The sequence below is a fragment of the Musa acuminata genome, chromosome BXJ2-1, assembly GCF_036884655.1.
Source record: "Musa acuminata AAA Group cultivar baxijiao chromosome BXJ2-1, Cavendish_Baxijiao_AAA, whole genome shotgun sequence".
In the NCBI taxonomy this organism is placed as follows: Eukaryota; Viridiplantae; Streptophyta; class Magnoliopsida; order Zingiberales; family Musaceae; genus Musa; species Musa acuminata.
In genome coordinates this window covers 7,357,068-7,369,216 of record NC_088338.1, presented here as the reverse complement: position 1 = coordinate 7,369,216, position 12,149 = coordinate 7,357,068, and the positions used below count along the sequence as shown (strand labels likewise).

Genomic DNA, 12,149 nt, shown 5'->3' with positions numbered 1-12,149 from the left:
AGATTAAAAATCTATGAAAAAATAAGTCAAATTGATTATTGAAATAAATATTGAAGATTGAAGCTTGTTCTACTCCTCTGTTGGAGAACTCGATCTTTTCTTACTATCTAGATCAATACTTTATCCTCGTATTTTTTCCAAATTCAACCATAAATTCAAACCTCATTACTGTGAACGAGAAAGCAAGAAATTCTTGACAGCTGTCCTTCTCCCGCAGGGAAGTCCAACTTGTGTTGTTACGCCTACTTAAAAGTAGAGAGAAATAGTGTTCTATCATATTTAATATGATGAGTTATCTACAGTTCTCCTATTGACTGCATTTATTCTAGTTATGTAATTAAAAATAATCCTTTCGCGGTATTCACCGGAGAAATTGCAAAAGAAAAAAAAAAAGCATAAAGGATAATGGCAGCAGAAATGCAGAGCATAAATATGTCCATTCTTGTCTTATTGCTACTGGTAACCGTAAAACCAAAATAATATGCATAAAATTCATAGTTTTTGTTTCTCTTCATAGTGTTAATTGGCCTGAAAATTTATGAGATACAGGTACTTGAACTGGCCTGATCTTTCTACTACCCTGCATCTGCATCTATATGATTTTTCAAAGAAGAAGGAAAGGTATTTTAGAGAACATGGAGGTTGGATATTATTGGAAGAGATCAAGACTATAGAAAAATATTTTAGAGAACAAGGTCTTGCATTTAAGATATTTGCCAAAGAAGAATTAAAAAAGACTACAGAGAAGTATGATCGGAACCGAGTTCTTGGCAGAAGAGGACATGATACCGTTTACAGAGGAGTCTTCGAGGACAGTCAAGTCGTTGCCATCAAAAAAACCTAAGATCTTTGATGAGAGCCAAAAAACGAATTTGGAAAAGCATTGCTTATTCTATCGCAGATCAACCACTAGAACATAGCCAAGCTCTTGGGTTGTTGTTGCTTGGAAGTGGAGGTTCCGAAGTTTGTCTCGAACGGGACCTTGTTCCGGCTGATCCACGACAACGACAATGTATCTCCCTTTCCCTTGGCCACCCGCCTGAGGATTGCTCTAGCCTACTTGCATTCATCAACTTCGTCTCCCATCATTCATGGCGACGTGAAGTCTTCCAACATACTTGATGAAAATTATGCATCAAAAGTTTCTAATTTTGGAGCTTCGAAGCTGGTTCTCAACTAGCATCATCACCCACCAATCACTAGTTCTTCTTGTACCACGGAAGAGTATTGTCATGAAAAGACCTATCAGCTGATTAGTCATTGGTCGAATAACCAAGAACACCAATTGCAACATGGGAATGAAATAGGTCCATGAAAATATACTTGAGAGGAATTGGTCGTCGTTCACAAGCCTAACATTCAAACTCATTTTTACCGAGCAACTAGGGAGGAGTTATGTTCCTTGCACCTAATCGGTCAATGAAGTGGAAGCTTTAAAAGGTTATCTTGTATGTAAGAAAATGGTTATCTAAATATTGTCATTTTAAACATTTTGCATTGGTTGCGGAGCTTTTATCATTCGGGAAATGTTAGATGATCGGATGATCTTCTTGTCACTATTTCTGAGACATCAATATCTAATCTAATAATTCAGAATAGAATGGTATAAATAATCTAGAATAAACTTGAACACCAATTGCGACATCTCTCTGTCCAGACAAAGAACGTCATTTCTTATTCATATCTTTTTGTTTCTTTATGTTCTTTTTTCAAATTGAAGAAATGATTGATAAAGAAGCTATGGTGGCGTTCTCTCTGCCGATAATGATAACCGCCGCTTTTCACGTGCAACGACGGCAGCAGGTAGCGGAGGATTCTTTAGCCGCCTCCACCCAGCTCTGGTTGCTCCATTTTGGGCGATGATGGCGGTTCTTCCCGGGGCCTTGGATGGGCTTATGGAGAGGCGCCTACAAGATTGTACACCGCCCTATCGCAGGCAGGAAGACGAGGAGGGTGGCAAGGTGAGCCATGTCAACTCCAATTGCGACATCTGTGTCCAGACAAAGAACGTCATTTTTTATCAATGTCTTTTTTCTTTGTGTTCTTATTGTCACAAAGAATAATTAATTGGCAAAGAATCTAACGGTGTCATCCACGGATCCACCAACCACTTGCTCTTGATGTACCATAAAATATTGAAAAGGTCCATGAAAATCCACTGGCGGAGGATGCTCATTAGCAGTCCATAGACTTTTCTTTGCTTGTACTTTTGTTGTTCTGAAGGGTCGAATCATCCTATCAATAGTCTGATGTCGTTATGCGTTCCCGACTTCGCAGCATGTGGCGCCGATCGCAGCGAAAGATGGGTGTGTGGTCACTAAGGCCGCCTGTTGATGCAATCAAAGTTCATCCTTATGGATCAAAGTTGTGAGTCAATTTTTTTGCAGAAAAATTATACAGTGATCCAATCAAATAATTTTTTTTAAATAAATGATTGACTGGGAAAAGGTCAGCTTTCTTGCACCTCATCGGTCAGTCAAGAGGAAGCTTCATTTTAGGCTTTGGTGTTTCCGTAACATATCATTTGTCCAAGCTTTTATCTGAAGAGTACCTCTCTGCTAGTTTGCAAATCGAGAGATGGGTGTGCTGTTAGGGTATCGCTTGTTCCAGCTGTTGATGCTGCCGCTAGTGGGTGCAGCGGCATCTGCAGCAGCTGCACCGCCTGGCTGCCGAAGGAGATGCGGCGAGGTTGATGTCCCATACCCTTTTGGCATCGATCCTAACTGTTCGATGGAAGGCTTCTCACTAGATTGCAACAAACTGGATGGCCACGAGAAACTTTTTTTGTCCGTCGTCGAGATCACCGATATCTCGTTGCCACTTGGCCAGGCACGCATGCTCAATGAAATATCGTGGCAGTGTTACAACGCTAGCACCAATTCTATCGACTACAGAACCTGGTTTCTGAATTTAACCAACACACCATACAGATTCTCCGACGACCTCAACAAGTTCACTGTGATCGGCTGCGACACCCTCGCCTACATCGGAGGTTGGAAAAGGCACGACACCTACTGGAGCGGTTGCGGGTCTGTGTGTCATAACGAGGTGAGTTTGGTCAACAGCTCATGCTCCGACATCGGCTGCTGCCAAACCGCCATCCTCAAGGACCTCACATACTATGAGGTCTTGTTTGATTCAAATTTCAACAGCTCGAGCACCTGGAACTTCAGTGAATGCAGCTATGCCGTATTGTTGGAGGCGAATCAGTTTGAGTTCCGAACATCTTACATTACAACGAACCAATTCTTGAGCAACAGCAGCAAGGCGCCTTTGGTGGTGGATTGGGCGATCAGAAACGAGACATGCGAGGAAGCACAGCGCGACATAACCTCCTACGCCTGCATCAGCGAGCACAGCGAGTGTTTGAACTCTTCCAATGGTCCTGGGTATCTTTGTAACTGTTCGAGTGGCTACCATGGCAATCCTTATGTCCCTCGTGGCTGCCAAGGTCTGTTACCTGTTCCAGTCTCGTCTCTTTCTGGGATCTGTTTGCCTTTTCAGTTTTCATGATTTTGTTGCTGATAGTTGCGAATATGTTTTAATTGCAGACATCAATGAATGTGATGATAAAGATCGATATCCATGCCTTGGCATCTGCCAGAACACAGTTGGTAGCTACGATTGTTCCTGCCCGCCAGGCACACACGGCAACCCTTCAAATGGAAATTGCACTGCAGACCAGAAACTTTCGTTGCCAGCGAAGGTTATTATTGGTAAGACCCCATTCACCTTGACTTGTTTCTTTGTTGCAAGGATGTCTATGTTTAGAGAAATAATCTTAATTAAAAGAGAATTGAAGCATATCTTTTTCATGGACACGGGGAGAATTGTAACCTCTAGGATTTGAATTTGATGGGATAAGAGAGGTTATCATGATCTAAAGATATATCATGGTGATCATGAAGAAAGGTTACATTGATTATGAAAAAGTAAAGCGTCGATAGAAAATTTCATAGCTAACACATGATAAAAATGTATGAATGCAGTCATCAAGATTAAGTATCGTAACTCTCATCTCTCTCATCTAGGGTTCTATAATTAGATGAGATTTCTCATGATCAAGTAGAGATAAAGTGAGTCAAGATACAAGTTTAGAGCCTTGACAGGAAAAGGAAATAAAGTTTGTGTTCGTCTCAAGCATCAAGTTCCCACTAATCTTCCTTTTTATTTATTTTCCTTCTCTTATCAGTCTACACAGATCTGATGTCAACTTCAGCCACGAGTTCAGACCCTTCTCCAGAGATACATCCTTTCTATCAACTAAAAAAAACTCATTGTCCAACTTCTGTGTTTCTTCTCCCCCAGGGAAATCCAACTTGTGTGTTTATACCTGCTAAAAGTTGCAGGAAATAACGTTTACAAGTTATCTGTGATTCTTGTATTTGCATGGACTTCATGTATTCTAGTTATGTAGCTTAGCATAATGCTTGCGCAGAAGAAAAGCAATAAGAATAAGCATCCAGGATTTTATCATCAGAAAAGCAGAGCACAAAATTGTTCTGTGCTCGTATTATAGTTTCCAGTAACCACAAATCCAAAATAATTTGCATAAAAGGTAATTTTTGTTTCTCTTCCTGGTTTTAATTGGCCTGAAAATTTCTGAGATACAGGTACTGGCAGCGGCTTGGTCTTTCTACTAATATCCGGCATGTGTATCTATGTGATTCTTCAAAGAAGAAAATTCATCAAGATTAAGGAAAGATATTTTAGAGAACATGGAGGTTGGATATTATTGGAAGAGATCAAGGCTAAAGAGAGATACTTTAGAGAACAAGGCCTTGCATTTAAGATATTTGCCAAAGAAGAATTAGAAAAAGCTACAGAGAAGTATGATAAGAACCGAGTTCTTGGCAGAGGAGGAAATGGCACCGTTTACAAAGGAGACTTGGAGGACAGTCGTGTCGTTGCCGTCAAGAAACCCAAGATCATTGATGAGAGCCAAAAGAATGAATTTGGAAAAGAGCTGCTTATTCTGTCGCAGATCAACCACAAGAACATAGTTAAGCTCTTGGGTTGTTGCTTGGAAGTGGAGGTTCCGATGCTGGTTTATGAGTTTGTCTCGAACGGGACCTTGTTCCAGCTGATCCACGACAACAACAGGGCATCTCCCTTTTCCTTGGCCACTCGCTTGAGGATCGCTCATGAGTCTGCCGAAGCTCTGGCCTACTTGCATTCATCGGCTTCGCCTCCCATCATTCATGGCGACGTGAAGTCTTCCAACATCCTTTTAGATGAAAACTAAACAGCAAAAGTTTCTGACTTTGGAGCTTCGAAGCTGGTTCCAAAAGATGAGGATCAGTTTGCTACCTTGGTGCAAGGGACTTGTGGTTACTTGGACCCAGAGTACCTCCAAACCTGCCAGTTGACAGAGAAAAGTGATGTTTATAGCTTCGGCGTAGTGCTTCTGGAGCTGATGACCGGCAAGAAGCCAATTTATTTTGAAGCATCTGAAGATGAGAGGAGCCTCGCATCATGTTTTATTCTGGCGACGAAGGAGAACCGACTTATGGAGATCTTGGATGATCAGGTGAGAAACGAAGGGGATACGGAACTGATTCAAGAAATGAGCGAGCTCGCAAAGCAATGCTTGAAGTTCATGGGAGAAGAAAGGCCTACGATGAAGCAAGTGGCGGAAGAGCTCGACAGGTTGAGAAAATTCAAGCAGCACCCGTGGGTACCGCAGAATACTGAGGAGAGTGAGAGCTTGCTCAGTCAACCATCGGTTGACCATGAGACATATTATCATGGAATTGAAACCACTACTAGCTATAATCCAGAGAAAAGATTGGGATTGGACATCGAATATGGAAGATGATGATCTGGTGCATGCCCAAACTCTCTGGTTCTCGAGGCTTCTTGATGCAATCTTGAATTGATACTGCTGCTATATACTTGTGATCGTGTGTGTTTGTGCCAGTGTATAATAGCGAAGAATATTTATTGATAACTACAGGAAATCTCTGCCATTTCCTTGCTGGATTATGTTGTATGTAAGAATAAGGTTATCCAAATAAATATTATAATTTCAAACATTTCGCATTGATTGTGGAGCTTTTATCATTCAGGTAATATTAGATGATCGGCTGACATTATTGTCACCAGACATCATTATCTAATCTAGTAATTGAGATTAAAATGATATAAACAGTCTATGTTCTTTATCTATGTCAATCCGATTTTTTTAAGCAGTGATAAGGACAAATATATATTAATTGCCATCCGTTTAATACAAAAATACGATATTATTTTGTGGTCGGCTCTTAGACATGCTTTTATGAGTTTATAGAAGTCCATCAGCATAAAAAAAAAATAAATTTATTTTTATTATAGTTGTTAGCTTTCGATCATCTATGTGAAATTTTGAAGATGTAAACATCTTTCCATAGCCTCCGTCCTATAACAAAGATTAATATTAGAAATATTTTTTGACTTTGATCCCATGACTAAATTATATAAGACGGGATAGTGATGAATACATAAAGATAAAAAAAATAAAAAACTAAAATATGAAACCCATATCATCCCATCCTCTTCTATAGTCGATAATATCCTATTCTGAGCATTAATAAATTATTTTACAAATTATTCTTGGTTTAAAAATATTTTTTATTATAATAACGATAGTCTCCAATAATTTTTATCGTTACCACATACACATCCGACTAAATAATAATATCTTTATGATATATATTAGTTTGTTTTTGGGTTGATTAACCTATTATTATTTTTATACTTTTCATAATAAGTAAAATAAATACCGTCTCAATTTTTACAGCAACAAATAGATGTAAATTAAGGGAGGTGTGGGAGAGATTGAGCCGGTCCGACTCCATACAAGGTTTATTGAACCCCACGATGGAGCCGGTTTAATTCCCGGGTAGCGTTGGTTGTTGCAATCGTGGGTTCGTCGCCACGGTCGAATCCCGCTTCAGGACGCGTGCAGCGGCATCGCAGAGGCGTCGCAACGACGACATCGCCCTCTCCATCCGTGCGATCGATTGTGCCCTCCCGTCCCTTGGGAGCTTCAAGAGTCCAACAACGCCTCGTGAGGTCTGCTGGTCTCCTCCTCTCCACCGATAAAGCTAGAACATAACAGACAGACAGACTAACGAACAAACAGGAGATGGGCGCGTCCTCTTCCGCCGATCACGGAGGCATCTCGGAGCAACAGCAACGGCAGGAAGAGGAGGAAAACTTAGCTGCCGCCACTGGCTTCCTCCCCTCCCTTCGCAATGCCTTCTCCAACCTCTCTCCGCCCTCCTCCTCTTCCGTCTCCCTCGCTTCCCTCCAGGTACTGCTGCTTGCTACCGATCCACTACCCATGTGACAACTGACCCTCGATTCTCCCCTCTTCCCTGGACGTGCAAATTGTTGCGTCCGAATCCTCGCCGGTGCCGGAGCACTTCCCTGCCCTGTCGAACAATCTCGGCGCAACCCTGGTCTCGCTCTTCTCGCTCTCCAACCTCTCTGCTAATATGTATAAATAGCCATTAAATTTGCTTGAGCATCTCTGCTAATATGTATAAATAGCCATTAAGTTTACTATCTCAAGCATATTTTGTAATTATATTTCATATGCTATCATGGTATCAGAGCTGCTTGCCGAGAGCAAGCTGTCCGACTCCTCACCGAGCCCTGCCAACTTCTTCCTAGAGTAAGACCTCTTGTTCTATCGAATCGACGCGAGAACCCTCTTTCCTCTGCCTCGGCGCACCTCCAGCGACATTGATCTGAAGCGGCGACGGCTGTCTTACCACTGTCGCTTTCTTCTCTACGGCGACTGCGGCACTTTCTCGGCTAACAGCGCTTGTCTTCTCCCGCTTGCCTTCACTGGCGCTTCTCCTGCGGCGCAACAGATCTGGTCAGTTCGGTGACGTTGATCTGATGCTGACATGATCTATCCGACAGAGTTCCACGCTGTGCCTTTCTCAATTTTCATCGCGTAGACATCCCCTGTTTCAAATTGCTGCAAGCCAGTGATCTGCTTTGAAAAAGGTCGAGAACGTGGCGAGCGACGACTTCTCCCTATCAACCGGCGGACTTCAACTATCTTCTCATAAGTCGCTTGCTGCCAACCTCCTACTGCTCGCCTCCTCTCGTGGGCCGACCTGTTACTGCTGCTGTCATCCTCCTGTTGTGACTGCCATCCACCGGTCGTGGGTTGGCCTCGAGTTCGCAGGCCGAGCGTCCATTGTCTCCTCTCTCATCATCGGAGCATCACCAACTCTTACGACCCTCGACCCTTTCCTTCCGCTCGGCTTGTCTCGTCAACAGCGGTGGATCCTCAACCACCGGCTCCTGTCCTCTCAACCAACCCGGCGATCACCTATATTCTGCTCTTCACCCTGAGGACAATACTGCTGCTCTCCAAGAGACCATCCTCGCCAAGCGGTCGCAACCCTTGGTTCGCTGGTGGTCTTTCTCAGCGTAGAGAGCTGTTGCAGATCATTGCAAACAGCTTTTTCTCAGGAGGAGACCTGATCATTGCAAAAAGCGCCGAACTGCAGCTCTCTCCAGCACTGCAAACAGTGTTGCAACTCTCTCCAGCACTACAAACGGTGTTGCAGCTCTCTCCAGCATTGCTGAAACTCTCTCCAACGTTGCAAACAGTGTTGCAGCTCTCTCCAGCATTACTGTAACTCTTTCCAGGACTGCAAACATTGCTGCAGCTCTCTCCAACGCTACAAACTGTGTTGGAACTCTCTCCAGTATTACTGTAACTCTGTCTAGGACTGCAAACACTGCTGCAACTCTCTCCAGCACTACAAACAGTGCTGCAGACCTCCAACAGATCTGTAGAACTGTAGCAACTTTGCCTTACCCGCTGCAGTAACCGTGCCTCTAGAAAAAACACTCGTTCTCTTCCACCTCCCTTCGACGACTCCCAACTTACTCCTTTACATACGTATCATTAAATGTCTTAATTATTGTCCCGGTAAAGAGTGTGTACTGGTTTTGGGATCCAAAAAAGTAAAAAATGTTTAGAAGCATGTAGTTTTCTTTAATGATCAAACCCTAAAGGATTTGAAGGAAGCATCGGCCAAGACTTTTGTAGAAGGATTAGCATATTTTGACCCAATTACTCCTCCAATACATTAGGATGATGGGGGAGATGTGCAGGAAGATAATGGAGAGCTCGATGTTGATCTATTTGTATGACATGTTGAGTAAGAAGAAGTTAGAGAGCAACTTCCTGTGAAACAACAGTTGAAAAGATATTCTAGATAACGTCAACTTTCCAGAAGAGACTCTATAGATGAGTATGTGATGCTTACTGATGCAGGTGAATTAGAGAGTTACCAAAAAATAGTTGAAAGTGAGTAGAAAAAAAAATAATTTGTTACTATGCAAAAAGAGATGGATGCTCTACAGAAGAACCATATTTATAATTTGAGAGCTCGATGTTGATCTACTTGTATGACATGTTGAGCAAGAAGAAGTTAGAGAGCAACTTCCTATGAAACTACAGTTGAAAAGATATTCTAGATAACATCAACTTTCCAGAAGAGACTCTATAGATGAGTATGTGATGCTTACTGATGCAGGTGAATTAGAGAGTTACCAAAAAATAGTTGAAAGTGAGTAGAAAAAAAAATAATTTGTTACTATGCAAAAAGAGATGGATGCTCTACAGAAGAACCATATTTATAATTTGATGCAACTATCAAAGAGAATGAAGGTTTTGAAGAATAAGTGAGTTTTTAGGTTAAAAACTCAAGAATATTATTCTCAACTAAGGTATAAAGCTAGATTAGTTGTGAAAGACTTTAATCAAAAGAAACGTATTGACTTTGAAGAGATTTTTTCTCTTGTTGTTAAAATATCTTCTATTCGTGTTGCTCTTGGTATTACTGTTAGCTTGGACTTGGAGGTTGAGTAGTTGGATGTGAAGACAACTTTCTTTCTTGGTGATTTAGAGGAGAAAATTTATATAGAGAAACTAGAATACTTCAAAATCAAAGATAAATAAAATTTTATCTGCAAGTTGAAAAAGAGCTTGTATAGGCTGAAGCAAGCTCCAAGATAGTGGTATAGAAAATTTGATTCATTTATGACTGAAAATTAACATAAAAGAATGGTTTTGGATCATTGTGTGTACATCAAATAGTTTTATAAGGATTTTATTATTCTCTTGTTTTATGTTGATGACATGTTTATTCCTGGGAAAGATATGTCTATAATTGACATGTTGAAGATGAAACTAAGTGAATCCTTTACGATGAAGGATATGTGGCCAGTAAAGTAAATACTAGATATGTAAATTTCCGATGATAGAAAAAACAAGAAGATTTGATTGTCACAGAAAAATACATCAAAAAGATATTAGAAAGGGTCAGTATGAGCAATGCAAAGCCAGTTGATTCTCTTCTTTCATATCACTTCAAGTTGTGTTAAGAACAAAATCCCTCAAGTGGTGAGGAGAAGGAAAATATATAAAAAGTTTCTTTAATATAAGGAAAATAGTTAGAAGTTTAATATACATGATAGTATATAAAAAGAAATAGTATTCTTTAATATCATGCTACTTAATATGATGAGTTATCCATAGTTCTCATATCGACTACATTTTATTCTAGTTACGTAATTAAAAATAATCCTTTCACGGTATTCCCCGGAGAAACTGTAAAAGAAAAAAAAAAGCATCAAGGATAATAGAGCAGAAATGCAGAGCATAAATATGTCCATGCTTGTCTTATTGTTACAATGTGCATAAAAAATCATAGTTTTTATTTCTCTTCATGATGTTAATTGTCCTGAAAATTTATGAGAGACAGGTACTTGCGACAGCCTGATCTTTCTACTACCCAGCATCTATATGATTTTTCAAAGAAGAAAATTCATCAAGATTAAGGAAAGGTATTTTAGAGAACATGGAGGTGGGATATTATTAGAAGAGATCAAGACTACAGAAAAATATTTTAGATATTTGCCAAAGAAGAATTAAAGGGCTACAGAGAAGTATGATCGAAACCGAGTCCTTGGCAGAGGAGAACCTGGTACCGTTTACAGAGGAGTCTTGGAGAACAACCGTGTCGTTGCCATCAAGAAACCTAAGATCATTTGTGAGAGCTAAAAGAACGAATTTGGAAAAGAGTTGTTTATTCTATCGCAGATCAACCACAAGAACATAGTCAAGCTCGTCGGTTGTTGCTCGGTGTTGGGAAGAAACCTGTTAATGCGGAATAATTCTTTCCCACTTTGTGTATCAAAATAGGTTCATCATCAAAATAACAACTTGATATTCAAATGCTAATATCAATCAGCACAGCATAAACAATAGAGCAATAAATCAATCACACAGTGAGACCAAATCTTTTTAACGTGGAAAACCCAATGTGGGAAAAACCACGGGACCGTAGTCCACCTCAAACTTCCACTATCAATAATGATGATAACAGGTTTACAGTAGGTCTTCTCTAGAATAACTAGAGGATCAGAATAACATCAAGAACATAGATCTTGGCTCAAGAATACCATATCTTCATCAGATAGGTGGATCTCCTCAAAAAAGAATTCTAGGTCTCACAGAGTGGATATCGCAGGAAAGTACCTTAGAGAGGGTAAACTGCAGATCAACACCGTTAGGATTGTAGAGTTTGCTGCAAGGATTCTCCACATAAAATTTGGGCCGAAACTGACAACGTTTGGCCACCGATCGTCAAGCAGAAAACTCAGAAACCTTACTTTCTCTCTCCTCTTTTCTCTCTTCACGCCGTCGCTGTTCACTGTGCACGTACACTGCACGCTGCACGCTGCTCTGCGTTTTTTTTTTCTGCATACCCTAATTTGCCTTACTTCACCTTAATTAGTGATTTGGGCTCAATAGGCCCAATTTGTCCAAGCCCACATATGGGCTGGACCCAACAATTCTCCCCCTCCAGCTCATATGGTGGGCTGTACCAAGCCCGCTCTTCGCCTACATGCTTCAAGCTTCTCCTTAGGCAAAGACTTTGTCAACATATCTGAACCATTCTCATTGGTATGCACTTTTTCCAACTGTAATTCTTTCATCTCAAGCACATCACGAATCCAGTGATATCTCACATCAATATGCTTGGATCTAGAATGGTATATTGAATTCTTGGAGAGGTGAATGGCGCTCTGACTGTCACAGTAAACAGTATATACTTCCTGTTTCAAGCCCA

The 12,149-nt window shown here is 40.8% G+C and overlaps 1 pseudogene; it reads left to right on the top strand.

Annotated features, from left to right (window-relative positions):
* Positions 1–2,488: 2,488 nt before the first annotated feature.
* On the top strand, positions 2,489–6,033 carry LOC103993143 (putative wall-associated receptor kinase-like 16; annotated as a pseudogene).
* The last annotated feature ends 6,116 nt before the right edge of the window (positions 6,034–12,149 follow it).